The 20,216-nt window shown below is 40.6% G+C and overlaps 1 protein-coding gene across 1 annotated transcript in view; it reads right to left on the minus strand.

The window, feature by feature from the left end:
• The window catches only part of misp3 (MISP family member 3), a 138,285-nt gene that overhangs the window by 22,402 nt on the left and 95,667 nt on the right, over window positions 1-20,216 (minus strand). The window lies entirely within an intron of this gene.

Below are 20,216 nucleotides of genomic sequence, written 5' to 3' on the forward strand. Positions count from 1 at the left end.
CTTTCACCAAACCTGCTTACTTAACTTTTGCTTTCATACATTGTAAAAAGGTTAAATATGATAACATCTGTGTTTAAATGTATCTGACTGAGTCAAACAGCAGGCTAGTATTTCAACACAAAGCTGGAGTTCTTACTTCATGGTGTGAAACTGTAAATCATCTCATGTCCTTTAAATAGCCTGCAAATGTTTTAGGGAAGTGTCATGTATTAATGCTTGGAAACCATTAAAGATCCAGTGATGGAGTTTGATTTGAGATTGAAGAGGTGCCACCCTGACGCTCATTCTCTCAGGGCAGACCTGGCAGCCCTGCAGCAACTATAAGAGTGCTCTTGCCACCATTCATCATGGGAAAATGGCAAACACTGTGCAAATCAACTGGCATGAATGTCCAAGCTCCGCTTCAGCTGGGCGGCTTCGGGAGCTAATGTGGAGTTAACATCGCTGCCAACAATAAGACACGATGACATTGTCCTGTTTTCAAGCTGGAGGTCTCCCAGTAAGGAGCTTTCTTGAATGCCTCTTCAGTGTGACATGGAGACGAGCCCGCCGACCAGCAGCGGAGCCGAGCAGAGCTGCTTTAGAGCCCTGCTGAGACCTGCCAGACTCACAGCTTCCCCTGCCAGGGGCCTCCACTTGCAGTCAGAGTGAGTTACAGCCCATGCTCCTGTCACACACATGCTAACAACACACATACAGAGCTAAAACATGTACAGTTTAGAGGCACGCAGGCACATTCATCGGTGGAACATTAAGTAAAGCAAACGTGCACAATCTCAAACCAATACACACACAGGGACAGAAATACAATCTGTACGTTAGCATGCAGACAAATGCAAATCTATGCACAGCCACATAATAACACCCCTCTAACAGAGAGTGTAGCCCCATCGCACCATTTAATACACCAGGTAGGCCACTGCATGCACCACACACACACACATGCATAGGTACAGTACAGTGCGTACACACACTTGAGGAGTGTCAGCCATGCTTGTAAAAAAAGCAGTAAAGTCAGCATGTCGTCTTACAGCAGCTCAGGGTTCATTTAAGGTCACCGTACGGCAGCTGCAGGATCAGCTGGATTGATTTGTCTGGGTAAACATGGAAGGTGAAAATGAGCATGTTTGCGATTAAGGGCTTAGCAGAGAGTGTGCGTCAGTGTGAGGGTGTGAGTGAGCATCAGTAAGTGACCCACACTGTGCAGGAGAGAGCAACAGACAGTATGAGCTTCATGTCTTCATATTTTATCATGGCTTACATAGTTTCTAGAAGGTAATCTATCCCAAAAGCCTCTTGTTATGTCACTATTCTTTTATTAAAGATAAATCCTCGACTTGCAAGACAATGAGCTGCTCCTCGTGAAGAGAAGTATTTGGATGATTTTAGGATTTACGGTGCATGTTCAAGACTTCTTTTAAAGTCAACTTTGGGGAATTTCCATGCTAATTTTGTACAACAGCATTTAAATGATTCCCCATGTGTTGAAAAAAATCCATTGTGTCATGCCGTTTCAAATAAATGTGATGTTTAAAATGAATTAGTTAGAGGGCATTAAAGCCTGGTTTTGATATAATGAGGTAAATGTTTCTGTGGCTGCAGTCCTACGGTGAGAATCTGTTACTGACAGTGTTCGCCAAGAAGAAGGAGTTGTATTGTACGCATTATGTTGCCGCAGGGCTCGCTGAAACGCTCATGGTTCATGTGAGGAAATGATCACACGGATGAATGTCAACCAACCATGTGTCAACACATCTCCCCACAAGCACAGCGGCCGGCTCTTTGAAGCTTGAGAATAACGTGACTAAAATCATTAACTGGACCTCGAGGGTCTTCAGTCATTCACTGCTTTCTTTTTTCTTTCTGCTGTTACAACAAGAACTGACAATTTGAATGCAAATATTTATTTATTATTCTGACATCGACGCTGCAGCTGTTGTTTTTGAATGATGTAAAAACTCTTTTTTATGGTGACTGATAAAGAGACTCTGGATATGTTTACTGTAACTAGAAACATCAGGTGACAGTGGAACTCTGTTTTACGCCTTTATTTTAGAGATAGGACAGAGAATAGAGTCAGACACTCGGGAGAGAGAACGTGGGGAACGACATGGTCTGATTCAATCCCAGGCCGACCGCTCTAGATGATTTTGGCCCCTGTACATGGGGCACGCGCTCTAACCGCTAGTCTACTGGCATCTCATATCTCCATTGATTTAATTTATTGTAGTGGAGACGACTGTACTTCTGCACAAGTGAAAAAGTTGTTTGATTTCATGAGTGCAAATCTTACAAATTGCCTTAAGTGATGTCTCTTGAGTCGGCTGCTGATCAGGTGTGAATTTTTTGAGTTTTGGAGTTAGAAAAAAATCTTGCAAGCTAGAGGCTTCATTAGCTGCTAATCCCAAAGTGAGCTGTCGTCATTTCAATTGCTTTTTTGATAATGTCGGTGCTATTTTTTGCCGAATTGGGTTTGGTGTTAACAAGCAGAGGGTGGTGAAGTAGGTGTTCTAATGAATAGTGCTACCCATGGAAATGTGCTATCATGCAGCTCTGTGCAGTACATGGAGCATTATTTGATGGGAGCTTTTTGTCTACTGAGAAATGCTTCCTCCAAAAATCGTGAATGAAGGTTTCATTATAGAGTATCCAAACATGTTAACTGTTTTCTTTCAGCTCCAGCAAAGACGATGTGAGAAGCCAAAGAACCTTGTCGTCTGACAAGTTGAAAAGACGGCCAACTACTGTGTGAACTAGTGCTGCAGAGCAGTACGTACTTCTCGCGATAAAACAGTGACCCGCTGCTAAAGTTACAAAGTGCTGAAAGCAGGCGACCGGGGCGCTATGTGGAAATGGGAGAGACGCCATCCTCCCTGTTTAAAGTTACTGTGCCATTGTATCGACTTTGAAACGACTACTTTAAAAGGTGAAAAAAGTTGCATATGGTTGCTTTAAAAAAAAAAAAAAAGATCATTGGTGTCACTGCATTGAAACTGTCCAATGCCCCATAATGTCATAGGAGTGCAATGCTGACCCGTAAGGTCAGGGAAGTTTAACTCCATGATTGCTAGTTGTTGAAGAGGCCGGGGTATAAATTCTCCTGGAGGAAATAGTTGATCATTTAATAGTTTGTCATGGCCTTCAGGCAACAAAGACTTGACAATGTATGATAGAGACATCACATCTATTATAGATCGTGTCACAATGGAGCAGTATGTTAACATGACCAGACTTTGCACTCACACTCACTGACAACCCAGGTTTTGCTTGTTGTTGTATGAATGTATCATACAGCAGTGATATACTGTTATTGCAGTAGTAGCTTATGTCTACATTGATCCTAGGAATGTTGACGGGGTCCAGAGTTTTAGACCGAGGCGTGGGTGTAGAGTAAGAGTCCCCTGGAGCAGAGTTAAGGTCTTTAAGTTCTAAAAAGCCCTGATCCAGACTGACGCACCCACTCACAGAGAGACGCAGCACCTCTCTTTCAGCCGGGCATACGCTTTTCAAACTCTGTCAATGCATGAAACAAACGCTTTAAAGAACTCAACACAAATGGACAGAAGAAAGAGCGGGAGGATGTTCACTTTAGACAACAAACATTTTAGATGGAGATGAGCACAAAATGTACCCAGCCACAGATGTCGAACAGACACACATACACATCCGAACACACATCCCTGTTGTCTTGTGTTGCTCGTCATGCAATGAGGAACACATGACTTGAATCGGGTGTGGTGCATGACCTCTTATCGGACAAAAGCGTCCCACAGAGAGAGCCGATGGGGGAGACTCATCTCCCCGCCTCTCGGCAGTCATGAGGTCTTCATCCCGTTCTCCACGCCGAGTCTCGTGGTTCAAAGACCATAAAAATGTTGGCGGCATCTTGTCAATAAATCAGCTATACTTAGCCTGGGGAGAGTGGCATTAACTTGAGGGGGGAGGAAGTGCAAAAGACTTCTTTTCAAGACGTGTTTAGCAAGAATGAAGCCTTTGATAATATTTTGTGTTCTATAAATGTCTCACCTAGAGGGGCTAATGTCTCTGTGTGCATAAGGGGACGTTTCTACATGCTTATGTCTGGGAGATAATGTGTTACATTGTTTTTTTTCCTGTTTTATCACATTTGCAGATCTCTTCAGGGGGATTTTTTGTATTATTTCCAGTCATAAAACTGTCATGATGCTGTTCATATCAGTATGCCAGAGTAAAAGCTCCTATCTAATAAAGATCATTTCTAGACAGACTCCTCAGCACTGCTGTTCATACCGCTCTGTTCCTGAGATTCAGTGACAGCAGTTCTGATGTTTTCACTGAAAAGCTCTGCAACAGTTTGGTAACCCAGTAATACCAAATATTTTTATGTTGCAGGCTAGGTTTCATTGGCAAGTTGTTAAAATAGTTTTCGAGAGTGTTAAAATGGCTTAACAAGCTAATTGTTCCACAAGCAGGTCAAGGTATTTCTATATATTTTTGGTGTAATCCGTGAAACGAAGGGCGGGGAGAAGAAAAGGAGAGAAGACGAGGGTTATAAAAGTTTTACAACTGAACATCCTCTGAGAAAGCTCCCTCTTTGATTCGCCTGATAACTGAAACAGGCTGGCATAGTGTTACTCAAAGAATAAAATCAAATTGAGCAGAGATGTGGGCGGATGTGTGTGTGTGTGTGTGTGTGTGTGTGTGTGTGTGTGTGTGTGTGTGTCCGTGTAACAGACAGCAGTCGCATCACAAGGTACCGTCACTGAGAGGCGATGCCCTCGGGCTGCAGGCCGCAGCACTCAGAGCTGTGTTCATTGGGTTCATCTGCTGTCCAGATCTGAAAAGGGCTGATTGTCTGGTGCAGTGCTGATGGCTGCATGAAAATCAAGTGAGAGAGAAAAAAAAAGCTTTGGATTGCAGGCCTATAGTGCTGCACAGCTTACTGCGAAGTGTACTGAGGAACCAAAGAAACGGATTTAGCGGGGTGAAGAAAGACGGGTGCAAAGATCGCTGTTCCTTTAAGGGATAACTATCTTGAAAATGACTATTTCTTTTTTAATCACAATAAAGTTTGTACTGTGTATTTTTTGTGGATTATGTGTAAGGATGATGTATATGATGTTAAATAAAGATTCTATTAAATATTTACTGTGTTGTCTCTGTGTGTAAAACATGTTCATGTATATATGTCAATGTGTTAAACACAATGGAAAGTGTCCTGATTACAACTGAAAATGAATTTATTCATCATGAGGTTGGTGTGTTTCTATATTTTTTCAGCCGCCAGCAAATCCCACAACAAGTCAAAGCTTAATGAAAGAGGGATGATTTTGTTTTTAGCTAACATGACTACAAACAGGAGTAAGTAGTTCATTAATTGAGGGCTAGTTTCAGCTGTAGAAGAAATTTAAATGTGGTCTTTAGTTTCCATTTAAAGCTGCAGGACAGTGAATTTAGCTTAAAGCTCCTGTGTGGAGTTTATAGTTGGTTATGAAACAGAATGAAATTAATCCTGATGCCTCTATATGACATAAAAAAGCAAACAAGGGCATAAGCATAATAATGTATTATATTGAAATAGCTGCTGCGAGGTTAGTTTAAGACAAAGTAATGAACAGCACGCTGCAGAAACATTTTCCTACACACCACAGTGAAGAGATTTTTTTTTCCAATCAGAAAACACTACTTGATCTGATCGTGTACAGGACAAAAAATTAGCGAAGAGATGAGAGGTACGGCTTAGTCCACAGGAGGCTCCAGCATGGACACAAATGAAAGTTCCTCATGGGAATTTCAAAATCAACAACTGTACAGGGTTTATGTTCATGGTAATGAGGGGACATATCACCCTGGGCAACAATGATGATCACCTTTATAGCTCTTGGACAACAATGGAGGTGTGCAGATAGAGGAAAACGTCGCATCAAGTTTCAGCTTTGCAGAGAATTCTTGTTAATTCTGTCTTTAGCTTTCGTTGAATTTGTTCTCAATGCTCTAATAGGTGAACAAGTTTGATTCATCCGTGGGAGTTACATGCAAGTTTTACATTTACAAATAATATTTAACTCCTTTTCATCTCAAACACCTGCCATAGTTCATAACATTGAAAGAACTCAGGAATATTTTACACACACACACACACACACACACACACACACACACACACACACACACGTATTTGAAGAATGTGTCCTGTTCTCAGCGAGATAAAGCACATAATCATCTTTGACTGCAGCTCTATGTAAAACAGAAAGGTTAGGCCTCCGCTCTCTATGCAAAGTGACAAACAGAAAAAAATGATTTCAATGATCTAAACTTGTTTAGCTCAGCCTGTCTAATGATGTGACAGTCACCCTCAAACACACACACACACACACACACACACACACACACACACACACACACACACTGAGGATCAATGAGTCAGACATTCCACACACATAAGATACTTTCACACACAAATGTTTAATAATCATTGTGTCGGAGTTTTTACGGTATGTGACATGCTGCTGTGTGCCAGAGAGACTCTTAAAAAAAACAACAAGTTTCTGTTTCTGTCAGGGAAAGAGGAATGACACAAATAGCTAAATAGCGGCCTTTAATTGCAGCAGTTTTCAGTACCTTATCTGGTTTGTATTAATGCTATGCACGTCAGAGGAATCTGTGGTGTTTGTGTGAGTTCCTGAGGCACAGTTTGGCAAAAACTATGAAATTCCTTCAAATCCTTCGACCAAGTTATTAGCTGATCCGAACAAAGCAAATTAAAAACTGTTTGGAAATGTCTAAAGACGCCAAGTTTATATAAAACAGAGTTGATGGACGCAAGAGGGACATGATGCTCCAGAGAGGAAGGAGTGTCACTCTGGTTTAGTATCAATCCTTGCTCATTTGAAACCTTATACCAGAGCGGAACTGTGGAAAAACCCCTTATGAATGAAAAAGAAAGAGGAAGAAAAATATCTCTTTAATTTGACCTGTGGCTCCAACAGAGACCTGAAAATCAGTTAAACTGCTTCACTATGCAACCCATTCATGAATTCTACGAGCCCAACCCTGGAGCTGCATCTTAAGGTCTACCCACACTGCATATGAGCCTCATAAAGGAGCTGCATCAGGAGGCCTGCTTATACACCCTGTGATCCACACCCTGGAGCTGCATCCGAGGAACTGCTTACATAGTCCGGCGGGACCAGTCCAGGATTCACAAACATGCAGACACGCCTTATCTGAGTTGCTTTTCTGCCAGACACTGAACAGACCCTCAGAGATAAAAACAGCAAAAGGCAAAAAGCCAGACAAACTCCAACCAATGAACTTTAAATACAACTCTGCATATCCTTTATTAAAAATAAAAAAAACCCTGCTGCTAACAATAACTCAATGTTGATGCTAAGCTGAAATATCGGCCATAAGTTTGTGTTTATAATTGGTAAATACACACAGCTGTTAGCGTCCAGAGTAGCTAGTGAACAATGCTGGCAGCTCCACACGTCCAGCACAAGGGACACATTAAGAGGAATAGTAGGAGGAACTGGCCCGCTCACTCTCAGCCAGTCCCTATAGTGTGTGTGTGTGTGTGTGTGTGTGTGTGTGTGTGTGTGTTTTATGTAAAAGTTCCTCTTCCTGAGAGTGGGATGAAAATCTTATTGCAAGTCACAGGGATTGCAACCTGACTGCAAACATAAAAAAAACAAAAAAACAAAAAGGAAGATGAAACAATACAGGAGGGGAGTTTAGGATCCATTTGAAGAAAATACACTGAATACATTTTACATCACTGGCTCCCAGCCTGGGGGTATGGGCCCCCATAGGGAGGGCGCCAAAGATCTCAGGAGGGGCGTAAGGCTTTGTCTGCTCTGAGTTTAGTTAGAAATTAGATTTTCACATATTAACTTGAATCATGAGAACACACTCACTGGATATATTTCAGAAATAGGTCATTTGGTAAGAAGTAGTGTGTAGATCTATTCTGTTGGGATGCAAATAAATGTAAGTTTATACCAGAAAAGAGACATTTATCAGTAGTACAGGTTCTGGGGCAATCATGCTTAAGCACGGTAAGGGGCAACTGAGCCGAGTGTGAGTGCGCCCTCAGACATGGTTGGGAAAACATTTAATTTTCAAATATTGCAAATGAACTAAGAGTTAAAAAGCTGTTTAGCTTGCCTAAAAATGTCACACTACTTAGTTATGTTTAAAGTTGATGGTCAGTTTGAACTTCTCTGAGTAACCTAAATACTTACTAAGCTTTTAGCATATGCAGCTAGTGTTTCAACAAGCTAAGCGACCTTAAAGGTGTTAAAGCACGATGATGACTCGTGCCTTAGACCAACAAATGTTTTCTTACTTAGCCCTCCTGCATTAGTCTAGTCCCACAGAGGGAGATGATGTTTCAGGAGCAACTAGAGAGAGATGCCTCCCTCGCTCGCTGGCATGTTCCTTTGCTCAACCTGTTGATCAGGCTCCCTCCCAAAGGGCCTCAATGCTAACTTCACTGAAGGCTGTTTCTGTTACAGCACCAAGCTCAGATGGTGTCGCTGCCAAATGCCCCAAGCTTAAAAAGATATGTTTATGTAAAGAATTTACCTAAAATGTCATACTGTAGGTTAAAACATGTACAAGCTCCATGTGCAAGTCTGTGCACATTTATTACACAACAAAGTAGGTGAAAGTCTGCACAAGCAGTTGCCAGAGAGCAAACTACAGTGTCCGTCTTGGTTTTTGCAAGAGTATGAAATCTCCAATTTCAACAGCAATCCCTATGGCCTACAGCGACACATGACCCCCACCCACCACACTAGCTCACTGGTATGGTTGGCTGTGAACACACACACACACGCACACACACACACGCACACACACACAGGAGGACCCCTGAGCACTCCCTCTTAGCAATCCCCTCTTTTTTCCGATGGACGTTGCGAGTATAGCAGACGGTTTTGCCATCTCACTCCCAAAATAGCCACCCGTTAGCACAGCCAGGTCAGATGGTTTTGAAACATCATGGGGGGGGGGGGGGGAACGAGTGCGTGACCGCCTCTTACAGAGCCCTAGAGAGGTGGTCATGGGTGGGCCTCGAGTGGAGGTTTCTTTCACACGTGGGTGACAATGAGTGCGAGGGGAACAAAGCGGGGGTGTCAAAGAAAAACTGTGTGTGTGTGTGTGTGTGCTATCCTTTTTTACTCTTTTGCCACGTTTACTTGGCAGTATATTTTCTTTATCAAATACATATTGTACACACATGTGAAGCTTTAAACGGTGTATATATTATTTATTATAATTATTATTACAATCCTTCTTATTGTATTTCATTATTGTCAGTATGTTTTCATTTACATTTTATTATCTATTGATTGAGTACCCTTGTCCTCTGAAAATTAAACAGTAAATTACTGTAAAATGAACGTATTCATTCTCTACTCATGAGTGACCCGTGTTGTATATTTTTTTAAGTTGGAGTCAGAGCTATGAGCTATAAGTTTTACAGAATATCAACATAAGTCTACATTTTTTGTAATTGTTTTAATTTAGAGAAACCTCACTGCAGAAATTGAATAAATAAAGTATCATTAAAAAAGGTAATCCTTATTACGCCATATGAAGGCAACACTATGACACAATGTTATGAAAGGCTCTGCTTGCTCACTAGCTATAAGTGCATTAGGTTGTTATTTCCACTGAAGTTATGTTCAGGGGATCTCGAGCTTTCAGGATTTTGGCTTTCTGCACAGTCAGAGCTCCTGATTGGACACATTTGTCAGTGAGACTCTCTGTTGTGTAGGAACTTTGCAGTGATTGTAATTAATTGCAACATATGGCTATAGCTTATACTGTAAAGGAAAATGTAGGTTTTTATTGCCTATGGGAACCTGATATTCTATCTGTTAAAGCACCAACACATAAACAAACAGTGGTTTCTAAGAAACGTAACCAAGACATCCTTCTTGTTGAATTCATTTGTGTTTTCGCAGAGTAATCAGAACCACAGCAAAAGTGATTAAGAACGTCAACTCAGTGAAATTTTGCTGACAAATTTATAGGGAGTAGTGAGCAATCACACGCACCATCTGGTTTGACTGATGTCGTATGGAGTGCGCTCTTAGCTGTGCTCGAGCTCACAGTCTGTGGAGGAGTTGGCTAAAAGTTAAAATGATCTGGAGGCAGGCAAACCAGAAGATAGATCTGAGCTCACCCTCTGTTTGTCTCTTTCACAGGCAGAGATTTGGTTTATTGATTCATCAGAGAAGTAGGCCGAGCCTTGACAGAGCAGCAGAACATGCAGTCTCCTAATGACTTAACCACATCAGCTCCTTTTTATTTTCTGCGTTCACCCTCCCTCCATCTTTCCCTTCAGGCACCCAACAGTGGCAAGAGCATGGTGAGTCACGTTGAAACAAAAAGCCCCATTCAAAACACACATACGCACACACAAACTCCTGATCAACTCTAACAGGCCTGCCTCTCAATAAAAACTCCCTCTCGCTTCTTCAGCCCCCCCCTCTCCTTCCCGCTCCCCTCCCGCGCTCTCTATTGCCAGGCAGAACCAGATCGCCATGGCTGCGGGGAGACCAGATTAAGCCAATCCAGTTGCTGAGCGCGGATCAAGTCACCGAACTGGTGCTGCTCCCAGAAGTCACCAGGAGCCAAAGCTGCTCTCCCCACCACACCACACAGCCGGCTGCCTGTGTGCGTGTGTGTGTGTGTGTGTGTGTGTGTGTGTGTGTGTGTGTGTGTGTGTGTGTGTGTGTGTGTGTGTGTGTGTGTGTGTGTGTGTGTGTATGAAGATAAAAATCAGTGAGAGGAAGAGAGAGAAGCTGAGAAAAGAAAGCGGAATTGAAAAGATTAAAACCACAACAGACCATATTTTTTTGGGTGACTTCCTTCCTCAAGCAAGGCCTCGGTTGCCTTTTTCTGTCCCACATGACACACCATCAAAGCCGCTCACTGGCCTCTTGACAGGCCTGTTGTGCTGAGCAGATTTTTCTAATGGTGTTGAGTTATATTTACAATGTTGGGGAACATTTAGTGAAACACTGAGAGTCACCAAAGTCATGCAAAAAAAAAGTAAGCTTAGCTAACTAAGCTTTACACAAAAACAATTTTTTCCCCTTTTCAAACAGCTGACAATTGTCTTTCTCCTTTTCTGTTTTTGAATGGAGTAATATCCTAAACCGACAGCTACGCACTGAATTCAACTGAATATAAAACGTCTGTCTCCTCGCTGCGCTGCAGATACTTGCTAGTCACTTCTCCTGATCGAAGTCAGTGCGTTATGATGGGACGATCGGACGTCAAAACAGTCACTTGAGAAGATAGTAATCATATGTGAGCGGGAGAAAGTGGAGCCTTTTTGTCGCCCTAGGTAAGCCACTCATTGTCTTTTATTCTCTGGCAGTATCGGTAGGCTAATCATATGCTTACGTACTCAAGTTGGAAACATTTAACCAAAACTGTGCAAAGTACAAACATAGTTGTCATAGTGGTCTTTGGTTTGCTTCCATAATGTTGCATAACGGGCGTCTAGGTGTGGATAATGGTGAGCACAGGACTTTTTGGCTGGGCGGCAGGGGGCTGATCCAGGGTTTGGCCAGGGTGGCCCGGGCCCAATTTGAATTGCCAAACCTAAATCTTAAATCAACTATTTTAGCTGTGTTGCACAGTAGAGTCACAATAGAGACTGTGATTAATCGTGATTGAATGTATTGATCGATTGGCAGCTGTAGTTTTTGCTGATTAAGTTGAATCTTAAAATGATAGGATGTGAAAAAAATGTAAATAAAAGTAACTTAACATAACAGGAATTAAAAAAGGTTGTGGTTAAATTTAAGGTAAACTGTGGTAGGGATAAGAAATGTTCAGTTTCACTCTGGTTGACAGTCCTAACAGCTACACTGATGTTACACTTCAACAGGGATTTTCAGGATCTCCTCGCTGCTACCTCAACTCGTTTATCACGACAGCGGTATAAAGCATATTTTCTCCAGGCACCGTGCCAGTATTCACACCAGCAGTCAACACAGGAGGAATCTCGTTGCAGGTCACAGAGTTTGAGTAACACACTTGTGTGTGTGCCATGTATAGACTGTGAGAATAGGTTCATAAAGAGACAGTTAACTGTCAGCTTTAAGGCCTTTGTATCTCATGATATGAGCTACAGATATTTCCAAGCTGCCATTGTTTTTAAAAAGGAATCCTGGCAGATGTGCATCGGTGAAAATGTTCTCTTAATGTCATATTTATACCTACTTCATCGTCAGTTTCTCGGTTCTAGATTAAAAGGAAAAGAGTTAAAGGCCTCCTAAAAAAACATCTTTACTTTAAGTTTCTATGAGCTCAAATACGAGAAGCTTCCCAATGTGCATGGCTGGACATGGGGGTCGTGTTCCCAGTCACAAAACCAGTAAGTAGATTGTTCAGCACATTTCTTTGATATTGGGATGATGAGTGCCCAGGGGGCAGGAGGGATCCTTGAACAAAACTGTCTAACTGTGAGATATTAAAAAATGATCAAACACTCACAGCTCTCACTGCAGACACCAGCAGCAGAGTGACTGTCTGTGCATGTTCTCCTGCTACCTGCTAAACATACATACCAGAGGGAATGCCCTAAACACTTGGCAAACATCTTAATGTACTCAATCAAGCTGTGTGTGTAAGATAATTTATTTACTTTACTGCAGTTATTACATGTTTATAGCATAGACTGTAAATATTAATGGACGACGCCTGAGTGATGTCAGCCATCTGTTCCTGCAGGGGGCTCTGGAGGCTCATCAGCAGCAGCCGCTATGCTGGAAATCCTGTCTCAACCTAACTTTCGGTCAGCCTAACGACAGGCTGAGAGCTGGAGCTAAGGCGGGTTTTAAGCCTTATGGCAAACTGTTACATTGCGCCCACCTGTCAATCATGTCAGCTATGCGCCTAACTATGGATAACATACTTTGTTCATAAAATCTTTGGCTGTGGTGTATATGCGACTCCCAGGGCTCCTGGAGCCAGCCTCAAGCGGGCACTCAACAAACTGCAGGACTTTGGACTTCAACATTGGCTTCATTTTTCAAGACAAGACGATGCCTCTTGGTTTATAGTTATGTTTCCATACAGCAGATTTTCATATTTTCAACAAAAAGTCAAAATATGCTGCAGATACTATTCTTATCAGATACATTAGTGGCAGGCTTGAAACTGAGTTATTTCAGATATTTCATTCAGCTAGATTAACTTTAAGACAAAGCCAAACATATATTTACATTGGCTGAGTCCCAGTGTGTGCACAGCCATTTTATCATGATCTATGTTATAAAGTTATAGACATGAACAGCATGCCAGTACATTTTAACTCTGAATATTTCTTGCCTGGGGTGAATAGCATTAACTGTTTTCAGTTCTTATATAAATAAAATATTCATTCCCAGGAAATTGGACTCAAGAAAGAGTTGGCTTAATCCTTAGTTGGAATTGAAGTGTATGTGGCAGAAACGTGTATTCTGAAGTAATAGAGGCCAGATGTTACATTTTTGTGTGTCAAACAAGCTTAAGGGTCTGGGGCCGAGCTCTATATGGCTGAGCTGGTGTTTTGAGCTCAAGTCTGACTCAAGTATGCTAATATCCTCGCTCACACAATGCCATAGTGTTGTTCAGTAATGTAACACATTTTGACTGTCTTAGTTTTGTGTGTCAGCATACCAACATGTCCTGCTTGGACCTAAACACAAAGCACCGCTGAGGCTGATGGGTATGTTTCTATTTTATGCAAACATTTGGTTGCACACCGGAGTATTGGACAAATTTAAATCTAACCTTTCAACCTGAGGATTTCACTTGGTTACTCTGTGAAAAAAAAAATACAAAACTGCAAGCTCATGTTTGATTCTCTTTAAACTATGAAAGACGAGAAGAAAATGCCTTTTTCCACTAAATCCAATTGTTTTTAACTGGAGTTGACTTGAGATCTCTCAACACATTGGTTGTGCACCAGTGATTAAAAAAGAAAAGACATGACTTGACTCGAGATATAACATTACATTAAATGACCTACAAGATAGCAAAGCTGGAAGTGGGATTCAATGCCCTTCTCTATACTGTCTTATCAAGAGCCATGCTGTGTGTGTTGCTGAATGTTTTTGTGAACTGAATGAATAAACGGTGTGTTGTAGAAGAGGTCTCCAGTCAGCATTGCGGGAGTCGGGTCTTTACACAGTATTATGGCAGCACGGTGCTGTCTGATCAGATCTGGATATAGCAGCAAAGGGGGGTTTGTGTGTGTGGTTGAATACATATTTCCGACATGTTCCTTTCTTGTGAACATATTTTTCAGACTATTCTGTTTGCTTATCTGCAGTATGAGTTGCATCATTAGGAGTACTGAACTGTACAAATGATGCAACTGCCTCCCTTTGCATGAAAAATGACATTTCTACAGGCTACAGTGCACTTTCCCTTACAGAGCAGAGACACAGGAAGGCTTTAGGTATCTGTTCTAGAGCTAAGGCAACAGTTTCACATGCTAATGTGTCTGAATATTTGAGGCACATTTTTAATCTTTCCCTTAACTCTCAACTGGGTCTTGACCCAGATTTAGAAAAAAAAGCCTTCAGGGGACTGTGTAGACCTACAACACACTGTTCAGTGAATGCAACACTAGTATGATAGGGTGTGGTAGGAACAGGGGCCATGATGGAGAATACGAATCAGAAAGAGGAGAGCTTAGAAAGCAGGGATGACTCAGTGTCATCACCCAGACTATATATCTCACTCTAAAGGGCAGCGGGTGAAAACTGGCTTCCAAACGCCCACTCCATCCCACCCATCCTCAGACAGGGTGAGGAAGAGACCAGAGGGTGGTGGACGTCACCCAACCCTACGCCAATCCAGATTCAGAACTAACCGGCGCCAACTCAGTGTGAGTCACAAAGGAATTTCCCTGTCACATTTTTTTTTTGTTTTTACCAAAGTCTGTCTTTCTTACCATCAACTTCCTATTTAGACATATTTGGCCTTGAGTAATGTAGGTCATGTGCTCCAATACTAAACGTGTTATCTTCACTGAAGATTCACCTTAACTAACATCAGCAATCAACCAATTATGCATCTGTTTTCAACATTAATGTAAAAGAAGAAAATGTGAATCTGTAAAAAAAAATAATCTCATCCCCTCAATCCTATCACTGCTCTCTTTTCCAAGAACCAACATGGAGGACAAACCAGTATCTGATTGACAAGAGAACCTGTGTTTATGTGACCTATGTTTTCTGGTTTGTTGGTCAGATGGACAACACAGATAAGTGGCTGAAATGGAAGATGAGACCGTATGAAAGAAACGTGCATCTGGAATTTATTTGGTTGAAAGAAATCAGCAAGGAAGAGGAAGCCTGAGATGTATGAAATAGTTAAACTGTGTGTGTGTGTGTGTGTGTGTGTGTGTGTGTGTGTGTGTGTGTGTGAATACAGGCTGAAGGGCAAAGAGTTGAGGTGGTGTTTGATGCTAGTCTCAGTGGCAGGCTTCAAACAATCTGTCGCTCTGCCTCTGTCTACATGCACACGCACACACACACTGACTAACTCAGAATCAGTCTTCCTCATCTTCTCTAGCTCACACAGGGAATTCTTCCTGCAACAGGGCCAACCTTATAAACCTCCTGAGTCCACTGCAGTGTCAGTTGCTCGAAAGCATGCAATAAGCCAACAACCAAAAATGACAAACCAAGTTCATTCTACACATCAGTTTGCATAAACCTTATTCAACATGGAACCAATGCAAACGAGAAGTGGAAAGTACTGTCACACACATTTACACACCAGCTAATGTATGCACATCACTGTGTGTGATCATACACACACTCCAGGGTGCTATGCAAATAGATAAAAAAGCGGGTTTATTCTCTGTCTCACGTACACACATTTGAACAGGAGCTGAGGGATTTTGCTCTTTCCTCTACAGTCAACCTCTTTCTTAACCAGATTTATCACCATGCGTTGCACAAACCATCCGATTAGAGCTGTGTGTGTTGGTGCCACTTGTAAAACAGAGAGTGACCAACAGAGCTTCTGTGTGTGTGTGTGTCTGTCTCTGTGGATGTTGCCTGTGTGTCTGTAATACATGTGTGTATCAGAGGGCCGTAGGCTCCAACTATTTGGATCAGTAGAGTGGTTAGATATGCGATCTGAAGGATGATACTTCAGAGCAGAGAACAAAGCAGATGCTATTTGAGAGAAGAAACTGTGCTGGGCCAATATATAGACCCTGAGGGATCCCCCCTCACAATGCTGGCTTTTAAGAAGCTATTACAGTTAGCCAAATACATTACAGCCAACATTTTGACCTAATACACAAAATAGCAGCTAAAAAAAATCTGCCTCACTATTAACAACACATTTACCCATCTGCGTGAGATGACTCACAATATTAGATTTTTTTGGAGTTTTGTCCAAATGTCTTATTCACAAACATGAATGCTCTCCTGAGAGAGATGAATGTGACAAAGAGTTTGTTTCTAAGAGAAACTATCAGACGCTGCTGTGTTTTGTGAGATATGTGCTACACTGTACAGAAGTTAGTGATGAATAAAGAATGAAGGGTAGTAATATAGCAAAGCATAATTAACGATGAACAGAGACAGAGGTTGCGAGATCACACAAGACTCATCTCATTATAGAAACAAAAGATCAAGAGTGGCACCAAGTTTCAGCAGAGCCACAGTTGGGAGGGTTAGAAGAGAAGAGAGTAAGATAAGGAAACCAGGAGGAAGGAGGCGATGGACTGATGGACGAGGAAAAGGCGTCTCATTTAATGCAGCTTAATAGTGACTACAAAAGAACAAGACTGAATAGTCAAGTTTGGAAGCAGTTCTGGACATGAATCTGCTGAGGTTACCGTTTGAATGTTCTAGAGCTTCACGTGATGACACATAAAACCTGAAAGAAAAGCCAAGTGGTCAGACATGAAACAACAAGAATGATAAGTCACTCAGGAAAACTGTTGGTGAGTCACTCTACAAAAATCATTAGAAACCAACAGTGAGCCCGCGCATTCATCGATATATCATTGGGTTAGAAGTATCATTCATTTGGTATAAATAAAACCATTATGAACATTTTAAAAAGTTGCTTAAATAATTCCCTTGTCATCTTTGTCAAACGTTTACTTCTTTCCAAACTATAAAAACACTAATTTGATTATATAATTGTATTTCCCTTGCATTAAAGATATTCATTACACTTTTAAATAAAAAAAACAAAAACAAAATTTCTCTAGCTTATGCTGTGTGATTTTCAGTGAGTGACAAATTGATTAGTCCTGATGAAGAGACTCATCATTTCTACAGAACTGCTTTTAATGTGTTTTTAAATATGTTTTTTTTTGTGTTTAATTGATAATTTATGATTGTGGCAAATGTACTGTTGCTTATTTTATAGGGAACTTTGCTTTTTAATACCTATATAAATGATCTAAAACAAGTGTTAAATGTGTGTTTAAATAAGAATCACATCCTGTAAAAACTAGAGATGGAAAAAGAACATACTGTACATGGATTTTGTCTTTGTGTTTTAAGTGACAAAATAACAAGAACACAAAAGTAGAATATTAAAAAGTAGAAAGCTAGTAAACAGCAGTACTCGGGCTGTCAGAGGACTTAATTAAGGCAAATAAATAAATTATAAAAAGCACAAAATGTCTCAGGGGAGTCATGGAAAAATGATTTAGCTGTGTAGGAAGGTGCAGGATGATGTTTAGTAGAGGCGGGAAAAAAATCTATTCATGTAAAAATTTAGATTCTTATCTTCTGAGATTTTAAATAGATTCATAACTTCCAAAAATCGCTGCAAAGTGCTAATGCTACCTCTTTAACGCAGTAGAATGCCAAATGAAGCAGCAAGAAATTCAGCAAGTCTCACAGAAGACTGGAGTAGATCCTGAAGTATGTACTAATTCAAAAATAGACTTTTAATCATAAATCCAGAATCATTTTTAATCTAAAATAGATTCTAAATCTAATCATGACCCCAAGAATCGAAATCTAATCGCATAATGAGACACCCAAAGATTCACAGCCCTCATGTTCAATGCAAATATCTACAATATCTTAATGTATAGAATTGAAAACAGGTGTAGTGTTTTTATGACTGGCATTCAAAAAAACTTTTGAAAAAACATAAATTATACTAAGTGTATATATCAGAAACATTTAGCATTTCATTTATAAAAACAAGACCTCAGCTGGGTTTTCTTTTCAGGAAGTCCTGCCTAACAACGAGAAATAGAAAAAACACTGTGCAAGCTACAGTATTGCCAGTTTTGGACTATGGCGACATCTCTACACACACGCAGCTGTATCTGTTTTGAAGCCATTGGATGCTCTATATCATAATGTTCTTCCCTTTATCAAAAGTTGACATATTTCAATCTCACCATTGTGACCTATGTCACTCAGCATATGTTCACAGGGCACTCATTGGTAAACTCCCTCCTGACCTGACGACTCTACATCTGAATCCATACGAACACATCTAAACTGGATGTTAAAATACAAAAGTTTGGGACTGAGTGGGGAAAGACTGTTTTTAGTGTTGCTGCACCCATCATGTGGAATAATTTTGAAATGACGGCTAAGCTGCTCCCTCTGGTATCATATGACATTTTTAAAGAGATAGTGTCTGCACTATCGTACTACAGGAAAGCTACAGCTTTAAAATGTGATTTATTAAACAAGGCACACGTTTACAAGAATGAATATTTGTTTGTGAATGTATCTGTAATTATTTTAACTGAATGTTTTTCTTGTTCTGTCTTTTATTGTGTTGCTGCAGGTCACCCCGGGGAAAGAGACCTCGGTCTCATTGGGTTCTCCCTGCTAAAAATAAAAAACATTAACAATAAAAGACAGTGCTTAGCTTATTAAATAGATATAACGTGTATTTATTTATGGACCTATTTTGCATTTTAATTTTGACTTAGATTTTTTTTTTTTTGAGCAATCCGATTTTTTTTAAAAATTAGAATTAAATTGTGCACATTTTAGGATTTCTGATTACATGAGTTATTGTTTATGTCTTTATATAAGAAGATATTTTATCATAGAAAAATAAAAATAATTAATATTCTGCCTAACATACTGGACTGTGTAAGTGATTTATTTTTTGCTTCTTAAAAGTTCAATCATTAAAGCACTTCCTCTTTAAAAACATTTGAAGCTTTCTGTAGTTAAACACTGTGGGAGCAGTTTTGGCGCACATTGTTATTATTAGTTTTTTGTACAATTCCAATATCATATCATTAACTGTATCAAAGTCTTTTTAAATAAACAGGAAAAAAGTGTGATTGTTTTTACATTAATTTGTTCTGTCAGGGACGTAATAACACCTGCAAAAACTGCCATCCTTCATAAATAAAATCAAGCTTAGGAAACAAGCAGTGGGTTATCTAATTGAAGAAAATCAAAAATTAATTGAGAGCTGCTTCAAACTAATACAGGATCCATCGAGATTGATTTAGTCATGTTTTAAAGAAAATCTTGGAAATGTTTCTCCTTTTTTCAGCCACTTTTCTTGTAAACACTTCAGGAAAAAAGTTACTTGAAACCAAACAGCCATGTGTCAGAAAGTTATTCAGTTACATTGAAAACAGGCAGCATTCATTTTATAACAATCTTATCAGCTATTTGTTTCTCCAGAGCTCAAAGCCTTGAAATGCTGCTACGATCTTTGCAACTGTGCTGGCAGCAACATGCTGCCTTCAACTGGCTCCGGGATGACAGCGCAGCACATGAACATACATGAAGACCTCTGGAAACATAATATCTGTTTTTTTCTTCAATACATCTTTCACTTTTATTGAACTCATTTAACTCCATTTAATCTGACATAGCTTTAGCATCATCCAGCCAGTTTCTTATGAAGGAATCTTCTGTCAGTTTCACTCTGTTTTCATCAGATCTCTGTTTGAGCTTTAGCAGCGGGAGAAGAGCCAAGCACATTTCTCTGAGTCATCAGATGGAGGAGAGGAGGGGGTGAGAGAGGAAGGAGGAGAAAGAGGAGGAGATGGAGAGGAAGAATAAGGGGGAGGAAAAAAGAGGAGGGAGGAGGAAAAGCAGGAGGTGGCTAGTCCAGAATTTCCCTCTTGCTCTTGCAGTCGAAGGCCTACACCGAGCAGCAACAAGCGAGGGAAAACGTTGCTCTATTGTTTCAGGCCCCGCTGGCAAGTGAGCCTTCCTGAAACCCAGCAAACAACTATCTCTCTC

This window comes from Labrus mixtus, chromosome 2 (assembly GCF_963584025.1).
Source record: "Labrus mixtus chromosome 2, fLabMix1.1, whole genome shotgun sequence".
NCBI lineage: Eukaryota > Metazoa > Chordata > Actinopteri > Labriformes > Labridae > Labrus > Labrus mixtus.